Source organism: Podarcis raffonei, chromosome 17 (assembly GCF_027172205.1).
Source record: "Podarcis raffonei isolate rPodRaf1 chromosome 17, rPodRaf1.pri, whole genome shotgun sequence".
NCBI lineage: Eukaryota > Metazoa > Chordata > Lepidosauria > Squamata > Lacertidae > Podarcis > Podarcis raffonei.
The window spans coordinates 24,914,686-24,930,025 of NC_070618.1; positions in this window are offsets into that span (position 1 = coordinate 24,914,686).

The following is a 15,340-nucleotide window of genomic DNA, read 5'->3' on the forward strand; positions in this document are numbered from 1 at the left end:
CGATCCATGTAGACACTAGGCACTTTCATCTGCTTGACCTGTTTCTCGTTCGTTTGGAAAGGAGGAATTGCATTCAGTTTCACACTAGGCAGAGACATGAAAATCAGAGGAATGTTAAAGGCTGCTCCAGCATTATCTAACTCATCTAATTGCACTGTGCCAAGAGTCCTACATTTGCATGGGATGGCACTGGAAACTTTTTGAAGGGAATCTGGCCCAAGCGTTCCACAGAGGCAAGATTTTCGATGGTTGGCATGATGAAAAGAATAGAACGTTCCACTGAAAGCATGTCCAAAGAAGGCATCCCACACTGGAAGCACCTGCAAAACAAAACAAAAATTGCTTTTTATACAGCAAATGCAGACAATAGAAGCAAGCATTCGTGCAAATATGCACCCAGTTGCTGATTTGACTCATGGCAAAATTGAAGCTCTGAAACTAAGTCTCGTAACCTCTTAGAGATCTGAGAAAAAGACAGTTGCTTAGTCTCTCTAGAAGAAATCACTTTTACCAAAACCAGGTGATTTATCATCACTTTACTTATGGCTATTTTTGGTGCTCCAAAGGAATGACCACAAAATTGGGTGCTGCCAAGAATTTAGGAGAATGTGATTCTGTCACTCTAGACATAGATAGAGCCAGTGCTTTTTTTCTTTAAAAATGTTTGGGGTACTCTCATTTTCCGACTCATATTGAAATACTGCCCCTCAATGAGGCCAAACTTAGATTCACAAAATGTTTAGGGGTATGCGCACATCTGGGTACCCCCCAGAAAAAAAGCACTGGATAGAACCAATTTCTACCTTGTTAGCATAAGCATAATCATTTGATTCCTTCCTAGCCTGCCTTTTAGCGTGTATCCCCTTCCAAGGTGAGTTGCAACAAATCAATTAAACACAATATCTAAAGCTCCACAACTTACCCAGGAAACAAATCTAGTACAGCTGCAATCCTGTGCCATTCCTTGGGAGACTGTAAACATCAGAAGAGCAGACGGCACACAACACACCTTCTCAAATCTCTGAACCTCAAGATACATCTTTCATCAGCCCCAGACTGCATGGCCAACTGTTGGGTTGAGGAGAATTGTAGCAAAAGGAAGAAAACAGGAAGGCACTAGATTGGGGAATCCTGTCATAGGACGTGGTTGTATTCAACCCAAATATAAATTGTTTGAAACTGTAGCCTTTGAAATTATGGGGCGCAAGGTGGAGGGAGCCAGTGTGGTGTAGTGGTTAAGAGCGGTAGACTCATAATCTGGTGAACAGGGTTTGCTTCCCCGCTCTTCCACATGCAGCTGCTGGGTGACCTTGGGCTAGTCACACTTCTCTGAAGTCTCTCAGCCCCACTCACCTCACAGAGTGTTTGTTGTGGGGGAGGAAGGGAAAGGAGAATGTTGGCCGCTTTGAGACTCCGAGTAGTGATAAAGTGGGATATCAAATCCAAACTCCTCTTCTTCTTCTTCTTCCTTCATCAATGATACCAATTTGCTATACAGTGGTGCCTTGGTTGTCATACGTAATCCATTCCAGGAAGTCCGTTGGACTCCCGGAACCATTCAAAAACCAAGGCACGGCTTCCAATTTGCTGCAGGAGATTCTTGCACTCAATTGGAAGCCATGGAATCCGTGTCGGGCATTTGGCTTCCAAAGAATGTTTGAAAACCAGAACACTTACTTCTGGGTTTTTGGGGTTCAGGAGCCAAAATGCGCTGTATGAGTACCAAGGCATTCGTGAACAAAGGTACGACTGTACTTTCTTCAATCACAAACTTGAAAGATTTTTGTTGAGAGGTCGTTTTGTTTTTTTGTTTAAACCTTTCCCCAAAAGACCATCATGGGTGCTAGGATTGGCAGAGGCAGGCCACTCCCTCAAAAGCTCAAGTGCATAGCCCGGAAGAGGACATTCTCTGTGGCAGCCCCTAAGTTGCATCCAAAATCTTCATAATACAGCTGACGACACACCATTTTGCCCTGACCTTTGAAACTTGAGGTGCATATTTTTTAGGACCCGCCATGTTAGTCATAGAATCTTTATTCCCATTATCCACTAGCCATAGTAATATAATATAATATAATATAATATAATATAATATAATATAATATAATATAATATAATATAATAATAATATAATATAATATACTGAAGATAGAGCTAAATGTTTAGCTATACAAAATATGTTCTAGAGGTTTGCATCAATACAAAGGACAGAACTGATACCTAGCCACAGATAAGACGTGTGAACCAATAGGCTTTCTTTTGTTTGTTTTTTGTAAAATGAACAATGTTGGAAAGTTAATCAAATCATAGATCTTATTCTAACTGCCCCTGCTTTAAAAAAGTGCAGTTTTTGCTGCCACCTGGTTATCTTGATCTGCTAGAAGAAAAGACACAGTAGCAATCGTTGAGTGATCTGGTATAAATACTAGTAAAAGGGTAATAATAATAATAATAATAATAATAATAATAATAATAATTATTATTATTTATACCCTTCCCATCTGGCTGGGTTTCCCCAGCTACTCTGGACGGCTCACAACAAAATACTAAAAACACGATAAAACATCAAACATTGAAAACTTCCCTAAACAGAGCTGCCTTCAGATGTCTTCTAAAAGTCAGATAGTTGTTTGTTTCTTGGACATCTGATGGAAGGGCGTTCCACAGGGCGGGCACCACTACCGAGAAGGCCGCCTGGTTCCCTGTAACTTCACTTCTCGCAGGGAGGGAACCTCCAGAAGGCCCTCGGAGGAGGACCTCAGTGTCTGGGCTGAACGATGGGGATGGAGACACCCCTTCAGGTATACAGGTAATAACCTCACTCCTACTTTTTGTAATTGTAAGTTGCTTTAAACTGTTTTCATGTTGTGTTGTGTTGTGTTTTAATGCTGTAACCCACCCTGGGACCTTAGGGTGGAGGGTGGGTAACAAGGAGGAGGAGGAGGAGGGGAAGAAGAAGAGAGGAGGAGGTTGGAGGCTGGTTTAGGGTGTCCTCCTAAATCCACCAATGATTGGTATCTTCCTTGCCTTGTTCTGCAACTATAGGAGGTCCACATGCAGATTGATTAGGAAGACCTATTGAAATGGCAAGATTGAGTCTTGCACACATGGACCTTAAAATCCCATTGGTCAACAGGACTCTAATAGCCCGAGAGCAAGATTACAGCTAGTAGCTCTGGAGGCAAAGATGAGGCGCTAGGAAATAGAGTTAACAATCTACCCCAAATCATTCATAAGATCCTGGTGTTTTAAAATTCCAAATAAAAGCATCATTATTTCCTGGGCCACAGAACAGTTCTTCCATGGTGGTGAATAGCAAAGCAGCTGAAAATCTATTTGTGACCCCCTGGGAGTTTTTCATTTTTCTGTTGCCAGATAATACATTCAATTGCACAAGGTAAATGCAATATGCAGAAATGTTTCTGCTTTTGAGAAAAAGTTGAATCGGATTCAAGAGAAATATCCAACAGAACCATCCTTCCTCAAGTCACTGGAGGATTTGCATTTGATTTCAGCAGCTCATTCAGTATTTTCTGCATATCCTCCCATGTTGTTTTTTTTAAAAATGTAACTTTTATATAGCTCCACAGAAGAAATGTTGGCAGTCGTTCCATAGTTGAGATTGTGTTAAGGAAACACAGCAAAACTACGCCTCTTAACTCTCCATTTTAATGATTGCATTTCATCTGTAAATATGGCATAGTTTTCTTCTGTGGATTGTGGGGGACAGGATAGCTTTTTCAAGGCAACCTTCTAACAAAGACTCTCCTCCCTGCAAGTGAGGGGAGTGGTTGTGGGCGGGAGCCGAGCACCGCCCCTAGCAGGGGGCGTTAGCCCCCTGCCTCCATCTCACCTGGCTAGCGCCCACACCCCTCGGCAGGCATCCAACCAGGTGCCTGAGAGGGGGCGTGTTCAGCAGCCTTTTGCTGCGGCGCCAGCCTCTGCCCGGCCTCATTCTTCGTCGTCTCGCTGCGAGTCACCCACCCTCCACTCCCTTTGAGTTAGGGTTTAGGTCATTGGCCTTGCTATGGACCTTAGGTTGGTCGCCCTGGTTGTCTAGGGGGCCTGGTAGGAGTTTTTCCATTTGGCATTAGGCTTTTTGTTTTTTTCGCCTACCTCGTAGCAATCGTCACAACTTTTGTGGTATTGGTGGGTAGGTTAGGCATTGGAATAATGTGTTGTGGTGTGTCGAAGAGCTAGGTGTGGCCATCGCCTATGCCTTCAATTTAGGGGTATTCCGTTAAAGGAATCTGGCGGTCGTGTATTCTGTCCGATGCCTGCTTGGCGGGAGGCCATGGCACAACCCTCGGTGACATCAGGGGTGAGCCTATAGTTGGATTAGCATCAACAGGCTCCACCTACTGGTGAATAAACCCACTTGCTTGAGAGATCCAATGCCTAAGCCAATACCTTTTCACTGCTGTAATCAATAAAGTTGTGGCCTTTCATTGCCCATTAACCTTATATAACGTGTCCTTGTGTATTCTTTCCACATCGCGGGGGTCGGGTCCTCGAACCACAACTACCTTGCATGAATGCATCACTTCTTTCCACACTTCCAAATCGTTCAGCAATCGTTCACTTCCAAATCGTTCAGCACACTTCCAAATCGTTCAGCAAATTCAGGTTGTGCAATTCAAGGGGACTCGGGGCTCTTGTGCAACGAACCCAGTTCTCCCCCAAAACTGGATATATATATATATTTGTGATAAGTGATAGCAAAATGCCCTGGGGATTGTGAGATAACATGCTTGATGCAGTGTCCTTTAGCCTTCCCACAAACAAATGAGAACAAATGATCAGTGAGCAGCTCACCTTGACTAATAGCCTCTCAAACTTGGGGGGTGGGGAATTAAAATGGTCACCTGGAAGCAAACACTTTCACTTAATATAAGTAATGATTATCCCCATATGCAAACTTGGGAGAGAGAAGCTCTACCACCCACCCACCCGAAGGAAAATGCGCCTGGAAGTGACCTAAGTATTAAGGAAATCAGCCCTGAGTGCTCACTGGAAGCTGATCCTGAAGCTGAGGCTCCAATACTTTGGCCACCTCATGAGAAGAGAAGACTCCCTGGAAAAGATCCTGATGTTGGGAAAGATTGACAATACAAGGAGAAGGGGACGACAGAGGACAAGAAGGTTGGACAGTGTTCTCAAAGCTGCAAACTTGAGTTTGACCCAACTGCGGGGGGCAGTGGAAGACAGGAGTGCCTGGCGTGCTCTGGTCCATGGGGTCACGAAGAGTCGGACATGACTAAACGACTAAACAACAACAACAAAATATTTTTCAATTTTTTCATGGAAAGTGTAGAATTTTAGAGTTGGAAGTGACTACAGAGGTCATTTAGACTGGTGCTAAGCTGCAGGGATTTTGTGACTCCAATGTCCCTGACGGATGAGCATTCAGCCCTTGCTTAGATTGTAAGTTTGTGCAACTGCTTTGTCTGAATCCCAAGGTGAGGTGGATGTATTCAGACTCTGAAACAAGGCTAGGCTTCCCTGAAGCCTATCTCCAAAATGATTGGGGGGGAGTAAACTGCACCATACAAGGGGAACACCAGGATTCAACCCCCCTGTTCCATTAGCGGAAGCCAGAACAAGAACTCCCACTAGTGCAATGGGGATTTTCCCTCTCTCCTCCCCACCTATTGTGGTATGTAAAACACAGATAGCAGTCAAGTACAACATTCCTAGAGTGAACATGAAAGCGGATGTTTTGTACCAGCCAGTAGAAAGCATCCTGTTTCCTCCTGGGCTGGATCAAACTTCCTATACATGTGACTAGAGGTGGGCGTGACCTCACCTGCCCAAGTGACAAAAGCACCAGGGACACAGCCCTTTCTCTCTCTGAGTCCATTTGTCAAAGAAGCAACAGCTCTTCAGCTAGAGATGTCCTGTTGGCTTCCAGCCAACAGAGCACAAAGGGAGTATCTCCTTATGGGATAGATTCCATGTGTATATACTTTTGTAACCTAAGTCTGCCTTCAGAGATCCATCTGTGAACTGAATGGATGTGAGTAAACTACTTTTATACTTTTTTACACAAGATTGGGCCGTGTCTATTCTTTTTAAGAGGGATATAAGGGAATTACCAGGAATCCATATTGAGAGGCTTAAACTAGCCTGCAACAAGCTAACCGCTGTGTATTTAGAAAAGGAATGTTAGAACTCTGGTAAGTTATAGAACTTGCTAGCACAAGTTAGGGAGGATATTATTAAACAATATATCCTCTCCTGCCTCCCTGAATGTTCCCACACCTCTGGGTCTCCCCCAAATCCACTCTAGAAGGTTGGGTGACAGCCCCGCTCTGCACAGGGCATGCGGGGAGGAAAGAGGAGAAAGCAAGGGAGAAATTATTGTGCAAACAGAACGACCTTCTTAGTGCTCCCAAAATTCCACCCCAGGGTGGAGAGAGTGTTAGTGGGAGAGTTTGCTCACTGAGAGCTGTAGCTTCCAATCCATGGCTAGAATATCACCAAACCTTCTCCCTTTTTCCATGGGGCCTTTTCTTCCTCACTCTTCCTCTGGTTCTCTGAAGGTTACAAACCGTTTGTCACAGTTTTAATAATTAATTGTAATTTTGGTTCTGTCTTCGATTATGTGTGCGGTTTTATGGTTCTTGAAAAACTCTAACCCCAGCCAGTTTTGCCTCCAGAGGCGAGCAAATGTCAGTGCTCTCTCCAGTTTGGTTTCCCAGCAATTAAAACAGCAATAACCCTTCTTTGGGTGTGCAGGAATAGCATGCAAATGCATACTGGTGTAGGCAGATCAGGGAGCCAGAAATGGAGTTATGTGACCCCCGAGCCAATGAGATAAGTAACTATGCATCGTTTAGAAGACATCTGAAGGCAGCTCTGTAGAGGGAAGTTTTTAATGTTTAATGTTTTATTATGTTTTTATATATGTTGGAAGCTGCCTAAAGTGGCTGGGGCAACCGAGTCAGATGTGTGGGGTATAATAATAATAATAATAATAATAATAATAATAATAATAATAATATTAATGATGTCCCTATTTTCATGGTAGAAATGTTGGAGGGTATGTAGCAATCAGATCCTAAGTGTGAGGAAGAGGCTTGATGAGCATATATGAGACAGTTGTATGTATGTGTGAAAGCAGGAGAGTGCAAATGCTTCATAGAAGGTTAATTAGTTGGCTATAAGTTTCCTCATTTTCCTGAACTTAATGCTTTGCATGGCTTCCCCCCCCCCCATTCTCTCCATGGATTCGCTGTTTATCTTTTAGACTCTCGGCTTCCAAGTTTCTCATCTGTAACAAAGGTAAATGGCTTCCCAGAACGACTTTTATATGCTTAAGTCTTTAAAAATATGCTAAGCAGATATTATGCATGCAACTTAAGATACAACTGCGGTTGGGTGCCCTAGCTTGACGTCTCTGCTTTGAGTTCTTCCTCTATGCCAGTGACACAGTATGGATTGTGTTTGGTTGGTCTGTGTGAGCCTGGGACTTCGTACGGAGGTACTACTTCGTGGCAAGGAAACTTGCAAGTCGGGAAAGAACTATACATCTTGGATTTAAAACTTTTATTCTCAAGGTCCTGCCCTTTTACTCCTGGGCTCCACCTCAGGTTGTGTGAGCTCTGCACCCGAGACCTGACCCCACAATACCACAAAACAGTGTCATGTTATTACGAATGCTCCATCTGATAAAGCATTTTGGCTTGCCAGATGGAACGATCACCCTCCCCTAGGTGCTGTTCTGGGGGTTCTCCCAAGTACCCCAAGTAATCCAGAATGCAGCAGCTAGACTGGTGACTGGGAGCAGCCGCCAAGACCATAGAACACCGGTGCTGAAAGACTTACATTGGCTCCCAGTACGTTTCCAAGCACAATTCAAAGTGTTGGTGCTGACCTTTAAAGCCCTAAACGGCCTCGGTCCTGTATACCTGAAGGAGCGTCTCCACCCCCATCGTCCAGACCAGACACTGAGGTCCAGCTCCGAAGGCCTTCTGGTGATTCCATCACTGTGAGAAGTGAAGTTACAGAGAACCAGGCAGAGGGCCTTCTCCGTTGTGGCACCCGCCCTGTGGAATGCCCTTCCACCAGATGTCAAGGAAATAAACAACTATCTTATTTTTAAAAGACATCTTAAGGCAGCCCTGTTTAGGGAAGTTTTTAATGTTTGATGTTTTATTGTGTTTTTAATATTCTGTTGGGAGCTGCCCAGAGTGGCTGGGGAGACCCAGACAAATGGGCGGGGTATAAATAAATTGTTATTATTATTAGTCGTCGTTGTAGTAGTAGTAGTAGTAGTAGTAGTATTACGTGTGGGGTGGAGAGGACCACTGCACAAACAGAAGTCATTGCATGGAGCTTCTGCTGATGGGGTACATGGGGTAAATATATAGTCTGGAGCAAACCTCCTTTGACCATACCACCACAAACCTATATTTAGATAGCTTGGCAATGGCTTATTAATTCTCGATTTATGTGTTACCTCAGGAGGACAATTTGTATTCTAAGGTGTCAAAAAAACGTTATTTATGTATTCCACTACTGCAGCCTGTGTTTTGTTAGCCCAAAAATGGAAAACAAGCGAGGTCACAACCAAAGAAGAATGGCAACTTTAGTTGACAGAATATGCACGGCTTGCAGACTTAACATATAGTATAAGAGAACAAGAAATGCATACGTTTAGAGAAGATTGGAAAACGTTTATCGAATATATGGGAAATAACTGTGTACAGCTGAAAATGCTGGCAGCATTAAGATAAATTCAACAGTGTAAATAAGTTCTGATGGATGTAATAATGGATTACTGAATGGTATAGTTTTTATAAAATATGCAGAGATTTATGATATGCAAAATGGATCGTTGAAAGAGAAGGGAAGTCATTGATATCTTAAGGATGCAAAAATGAGTACTTTAAATTGTAAAACAGAAAATTTAATTACACACACACACACTGTATTTTTCAGTGTATAGGACTGTTTTGGGACTCAAAAAATAGGGGTCATCTTATACATGGGGGTGTCTTATACATGGAAAAATATGGTGTGTGTGTGTGTGGAGGGCAACTTGTTATGGGGATGCAGTGCCCACTTGTTTATTTTTGTTATGGGGAAGCAGTGCCCACATAAACCAATTCAAGGTAGTCAGTATATAATATAGGCTTGTCTGCAGCCAACCTTAGGCCTTGAATTCTCAGAACTCATGCTCTGTGCAGGCTGCCATGCTTGGCACCAACAGTTATATGGCAGAACCTCCTCCTTGCAGACTATGTCTACAGGATTACTTTTATGCGCAGGTCCTTTCAGGAGCCATCACCATGTTGCCCAGAACCAGGTGACTCAAGTCACAATCCTTCCAGCGGCATCTCCTCGTTTCTGCCCTTTGTATGTGGTCTGACGTTCCTCTTTTTATTATATTTTATTTTCTCTTTCTCCTTCATCTTCTTCTTCTTCTTTGCCTCCAGCAAGCAATATTGTTATTTTCTAAACCGGTCATATGACAAATATTAATGGCGTTTTTACATAACATCCCAAGGGTCATTAGGTTCATCTATAATTTATAAAATGGCTTTAAGTTTTACAACCGAGAGCGCCGTAGCAAAAAATAAAAAATAAAAAAATAAACGCACCCAGATATGAGACTATTAGGTAGTGCTAACTGTCGTTTTTCATGCTAACAGATTATTTTGTCAGCGCTCTGCAGAATAAAGAGTAATACAGAAAAGAGGGGGGGTTAGGACTCCTGCCAGATCCATCGCCCTGTGTCCCCTTCTCTTCCTCTGCCACCTATTCTCCCCCCACTTTGCATTTATATCTAGCAATCCTCCAAAGAATCAGGTTTCTCTTTTTAGCCTTTAACAAAATCCCTGAGCTTCTCTTTTCATCCGGAGCCCTCCTTGCATCCTGCGTATCTGTCATCTTACCTGATTTGTAAGGCTTTCGCACAAAAAAATTCCAAGTAACTTTTAGAAGGCTTGAAGAAGGCTCTATGAAAAGACAGGGAGCGGGGGGGATGAAAGTGCAGGGGTTAGCTACCATCCTCTCAGGGGAGGCCACTGTTAAGAAAAATCAATCATATGAATTAAAAAAAGGCTTTTGACAAATAAATAATTCATGCACGCTAAAATTAATTAACCAATTTCAGGAGTCGGGCATCATCCGCATTGCATTGCTGCATTTTAAAACTATTTTTTTTGCTATTATTATTATTATTATTATCCCCAGGTTATCAGACACTGCAGCACCATCCAAGCTATAACATCCCTGCCATCTTTCCTTCCTGTGTTCCCTATTCAGATTTGGAAGGGAGATATTCTGTGCATAAAGCATTATCGTCAGTCAAAGGCTACCCAGATAAAAATAAAAATAAAAGAAGTAGGCATGTTTGTCATAATAATATTAATTCCGGGAGCAATCCCCAATCTTTGTAACCTTCCTTCCCGTTTACAAAATAAAATAAAATGCCCCAAAGCAATGTAACTATTTCTTTGTCGATGCTCTGACTACTATGTTTAATGGTGACAACATTTACATAAATGGATTGCAGTTCAGTTGTTGAACATATAGTAGGATGATTCTCTAATCCCATTTTAATTAGATGGATGTTGCAAGCGCACAAAACACACAAACACGCACACACAAACCAGAGCCTTCACTCCCTGTGGTGATGCCACACTGGCATGGAATCAATCACCACAGTTGTGGTTGCCATAGAAACTGATAGCTCTTGTACCACCATCTAAGTGGTAAATGATTGGTGGTATGCTCATAACACAGGGAGAGCAATGAGTTTTTATATCCTGTCCAGCAGCTGTGCCAGAGAGTTAATTAAAAGCAGAGAACATGAAATAAATCTAAATCTGTGAAGAAATGAAATGTACAGTACAAATCGAATTCCCGTGTTGGACAGGAATTAATATGCAGCGCAAGCCACAGACCTGCCTGAACAAGCAGCAGCTAGGAATCTTGGGAAACTGTACTTCTGAGGCAGCTAAAACTGAAATGGAGAGAGAAAGAGAGAGGGAGAGAGAAAGAGAGAGGGAGAGAGAGAGAGAGAGAGAGAGGAGATCCTAGCAGAGGAGCTAACTCCTAGGGGCTGAGGTCCCGTCATCATCCCCCCATTAAAATATTTGAGGGGCTGCCCCCCCCAAGTTGATGGACATGACAATTCAAATTCAAATTGTGTGCGCACACTGCATCTTGTGATCGATTATTATATTATCTTAATATTTTATTGGCACCCTTGGACCCTAGGTAAAGGTAAAGGGACCCCTGATCATTAGGTCCAGTCGCGGACAACTCTTGGGTTGTGGTGCTCATCTCGCTTTACTGGCTGAGGGAGCCGGCATACAGCTTCCGGGTCATGTGGCCAGCATGACTAAGCCGCTTCTGGTGAACCAGAGCAGCGCACAGAAACGCCGTTTACCTTCCCGCCGGAGCAGTACCTATTTATCTACTTGCACTTTTGACATCCTTTCGAACTGCTAGGTTGGCAGAAGCAGGGACCGAGCAACGGGAGCTCACCCCGTCGTGGGGATTCGAACTGCCGACCTTCTGATCAGCAAGTCCTAGGCTCTGTGGTTTAACCCACAGCACCACCCGCGTCCCTACGCTTGGACCCTGGCATGCCTTAAAACCTCATTACGGTGCCAACACAAAATGACAGCAGCAGCAACAAGAACATTTCTGTACTGCCCTTCATCTGAAGATCATATGGCAGTTTAAAACTATTAATACACAAAATACATACAGCGGTACCTCGGTTCTCGAACGTAATCTGTTCCGGAAGTCCATTCGACTTCCGAAACGTTCAAAAACCGAGGTGCAAAATGCTGACTGCAAGTTCAATTGGAAAAATGGGGAAACACGCCCCGGAAGCCGTTCAACTTCCAAGGCGACTTTCAAGTAATTACTTCCGGGTTTTTGGTGTTTGGAAACCAAAACATTTGGCTTCCGAGATGCTTGAAAACCGAGGTACCATAATAACAAATGAAAACAATACCTGGCCCGGTTTAAAAGGCCAGAGATTTAATTCGCCCAAGGCCTGGGAGAAAAGGAATGCTTTTTACCTGTGGTGCCTAAATATATGTAAGAAAGGTGCCAGGCATCTCACAGATGAGGCACATGAAGAAGGGCCTCAGATGATGGCCGTAGGGTCCACGTCCAGGAATCACGAAAGACATCATTGCTCAGCCATCTGATTGTGACAATGTTGGTCCCTTTTCACCCTCAAATCACAGCGGGACAGTTTTAGTGCCCCAATATCCTGTGGATGTCAAGCAGGTAAAAAGGTAGCAGGATGCACACCTATCAAAGCGAAGGCAATGGGTCTCAAATCAGAGAAGACAGGAGGAGGCAGATTATGGCCGTTTGAGAAGGACCAGGGCATTCCCTGGGGGAGAGGCTAATCTGTGTGTGTCTCATATGGCGACTCCGTCGGTCAGACTGATGACCTGGCTCCTGTCAGTCAGCCTGGAATTTCTGTTGGGAGGAGAGAAGCCTAGCAACCTTGTCTTGAGAGAAAGAAGCAGTTGAATGAAGATGCTCTTTATTTACAGCTCAAGCAGGAGACAACGATTGAGAGGGCTTCTTGACTCCGAGGCCCTGCATTGTGGAATATTCTTCCCAGAGATGAGCAGAGGTTTAGTAAGACAGCCAGTTGCCAAAGGAGTTAGGGCTTCTGGATCCGTCCCAAGGGCAGACCTACTTAGTGCTCATTGCTAGGTGTTTTGTGTGAAGGTGCAGTGTAGAAAATTTCAAAAATAAAAATAATAGCATCTGCTTATTAGTCACCTCTTGTCTCACGGTAACTGGCTTGGCTACTGCAAAATGCCCAGCCCACCTCCAAGCTGGTTGAAAGGGATCCCCAGGGGACATCTAGTCTGACCCACTGCAATGCAGGAATCTCAACTAAAGCATCCATTTATATCCCACCTTTTTCTCCAAGGAGCACAAGGTGGCATGCATGGTTCTCCCCCTCCTCACTGAATCCCCACAACAGCCTTGTGAAGTCAGTTAGGCTGAGAGAAGATGGTGACTGGCCCAAGGTCACCTAGTGAGCTTTATAATTTAAACCTTAGTCTCCCAGGTCCTAATCTGATTACACTAGATGGGATCTCTTTATACACACAAGCGTGCGCACAGAGAGAGAGAGTGCAAGGCTGGATCTAGACATATCAAAAAAGTGCTTCGGGAAAACATGTTATAAACCTCAAGATCACATTGGCAAAAGACGCGACTCCACAGCGCCATCTGGTGTCACAGTGCTATAACGCATAAAAAACACTTTTTCTTTGCTAATGTAGCTGAGTCCCAGCTCAGAGTGTACTCAAAGTAGGTAAGGTGGGTAACCCCTGACCATTAGGTCCAGTCGTGACCGACTCTGGGGTTGCGGCGCTCATCTCGCTTTATTGGCAAACCAGAGCAGCGCACGGAACTTTGACATGCTTTCAAACTGCTAGGTTGGCAGGAGCAGGGACCGAGCAACGGGAGCTCACCCCGTCGCGGGGATTTGAACCGCCGACCTTCTGATCGGCATGTCTAGGCTCTGTGGTTTAACCCACAGCGCCACCTGCGTCCCCCACTCAAAGTAGACCCACTGAAATTAATTTCAATGGGTCAACTCTGAGTTTGACTACCCGTGGATATCACACATGCATGGATACGCACACTAGAAGTGTAGGAGTATGCAATCAATCAATCAATCATGAACCTGATAACAGACCAGAAGGTCTCCTCCTATCTTACAACTAGTTTATGGTCAACTGTGAGGTTCCCTTAACTTCCCTTACTACATTTTTTTCTCAGTAGCTGCCCCGTATTCAAAGTGTACCCAGTATGGAATGGATTTTTTTTCTTAAATATGTAACCATCGCTTATGATACCATGCAATCATGCTGATAAAATATCTGAGAACACATGGTAAAATATAGCAAAGTGTATCCATTTACATTACAACTGTTAACAGATCACCCGTGATTAAGCTCTCCATTCTTCAAGGTCAGGTAAGTCTGTGAAATTTACAGCAGATAGAAAGAAAACTAGGAAGGCCTTTAAAAAGCTTTTCTTACTTTTGGCAGTGATATACTATCTGCTGTAAGCTCACTACATCCGATCAGCAGCTCATATATTTTCCTTTATGCTCAGTTGAGTAGGGCTAAGATCAATTTTTTAAAACCTCATTGCTATATTATCCACCTTTACAGTTCCAGACAAGATGGATCATTTTTGCCATTTTAAAGGTCTTGAGCTCTATCAATAATATTTATTTTTTGTTTTGAAAAAAGCCATTGTAAGACAAAATGATCTACCTGTGGATAGTCAAGACTCTCTCTCTCTCTCTCTCACTCTCTCTCTCTCTCTCTCTCTCACACACACACACAATCCTCCTACAAAACAGATAACAATGTCTTTCTTTTTCTTTGATATATTTAAAGGAGAAAAGGAACGCAGGCAGAGAGCACCTAGAGATTGTGAAAAGAAAATATCTGTGAAAGGAGAACATTGTTTCCGACAGCTAAACAAAAACCTACATTAAAACATAACAAAGCCCTTTTTTGCATGAATATCAGATGCATTAATAATTTAGTTAAAATAATAAACTTTCACTGCTCCGCAGCATGAAAAGGTAAAGTATAAAGCTGACCTATTTTTTAAAGGATAAAGCTGTTAGCAGGAGAGTCGGATGTGCATTGCATATGCCAAATCTACAAATTGGTTTCTACAGATTTGTATGCGAGTGCGTTTATCAAATGGACCAGATGAAGGCAGTGTGCTTTCTCCTTGGCAAGGTCACTGTTCTTACTTCGAGTGTGAAAATCCAGCGCAGAATTCACTTCTGTAATTCAGACCCAAAAAAACCCTCATTCCCTAACAGGGCATGATCATTAACTGTACACAGATATGAGCGGGCGTTATATTAAACTTGTGGTCTTACCTTGCCATGGACAAATATACCATATTTTTCCATTTATAAGACTCCCCCATGTATAAGATGCCCCCTATTTGGGGGGACTCGGATTTAAGAAAACAGGGGGAGATGGCCCCAGAGTATAATTTTTGACATTATTTTTTAGGGGGGAAACCTAGTCTTATACACCGGAAAATACGGTACATGTCATAAGAGACGAGCTTGTATTTGCATCCATGCACCAGTGGACTTGAATGGCTTCCCAAGACTGAATCTGCACCTTTTGCAAGATAATATTTGAGTTGCTTTGATCGAAATGTTGGTGCATCATTTCCCGTTTCCTCACGCAACATGGTCAGACCTCACCTGGAGTACTGTGTCCAGTTCTGGGCACCACAGTTCAAGAAGGACACTGACAAACTGGAACATGTCCAGAGGAGGGCAACCAAAATGGTC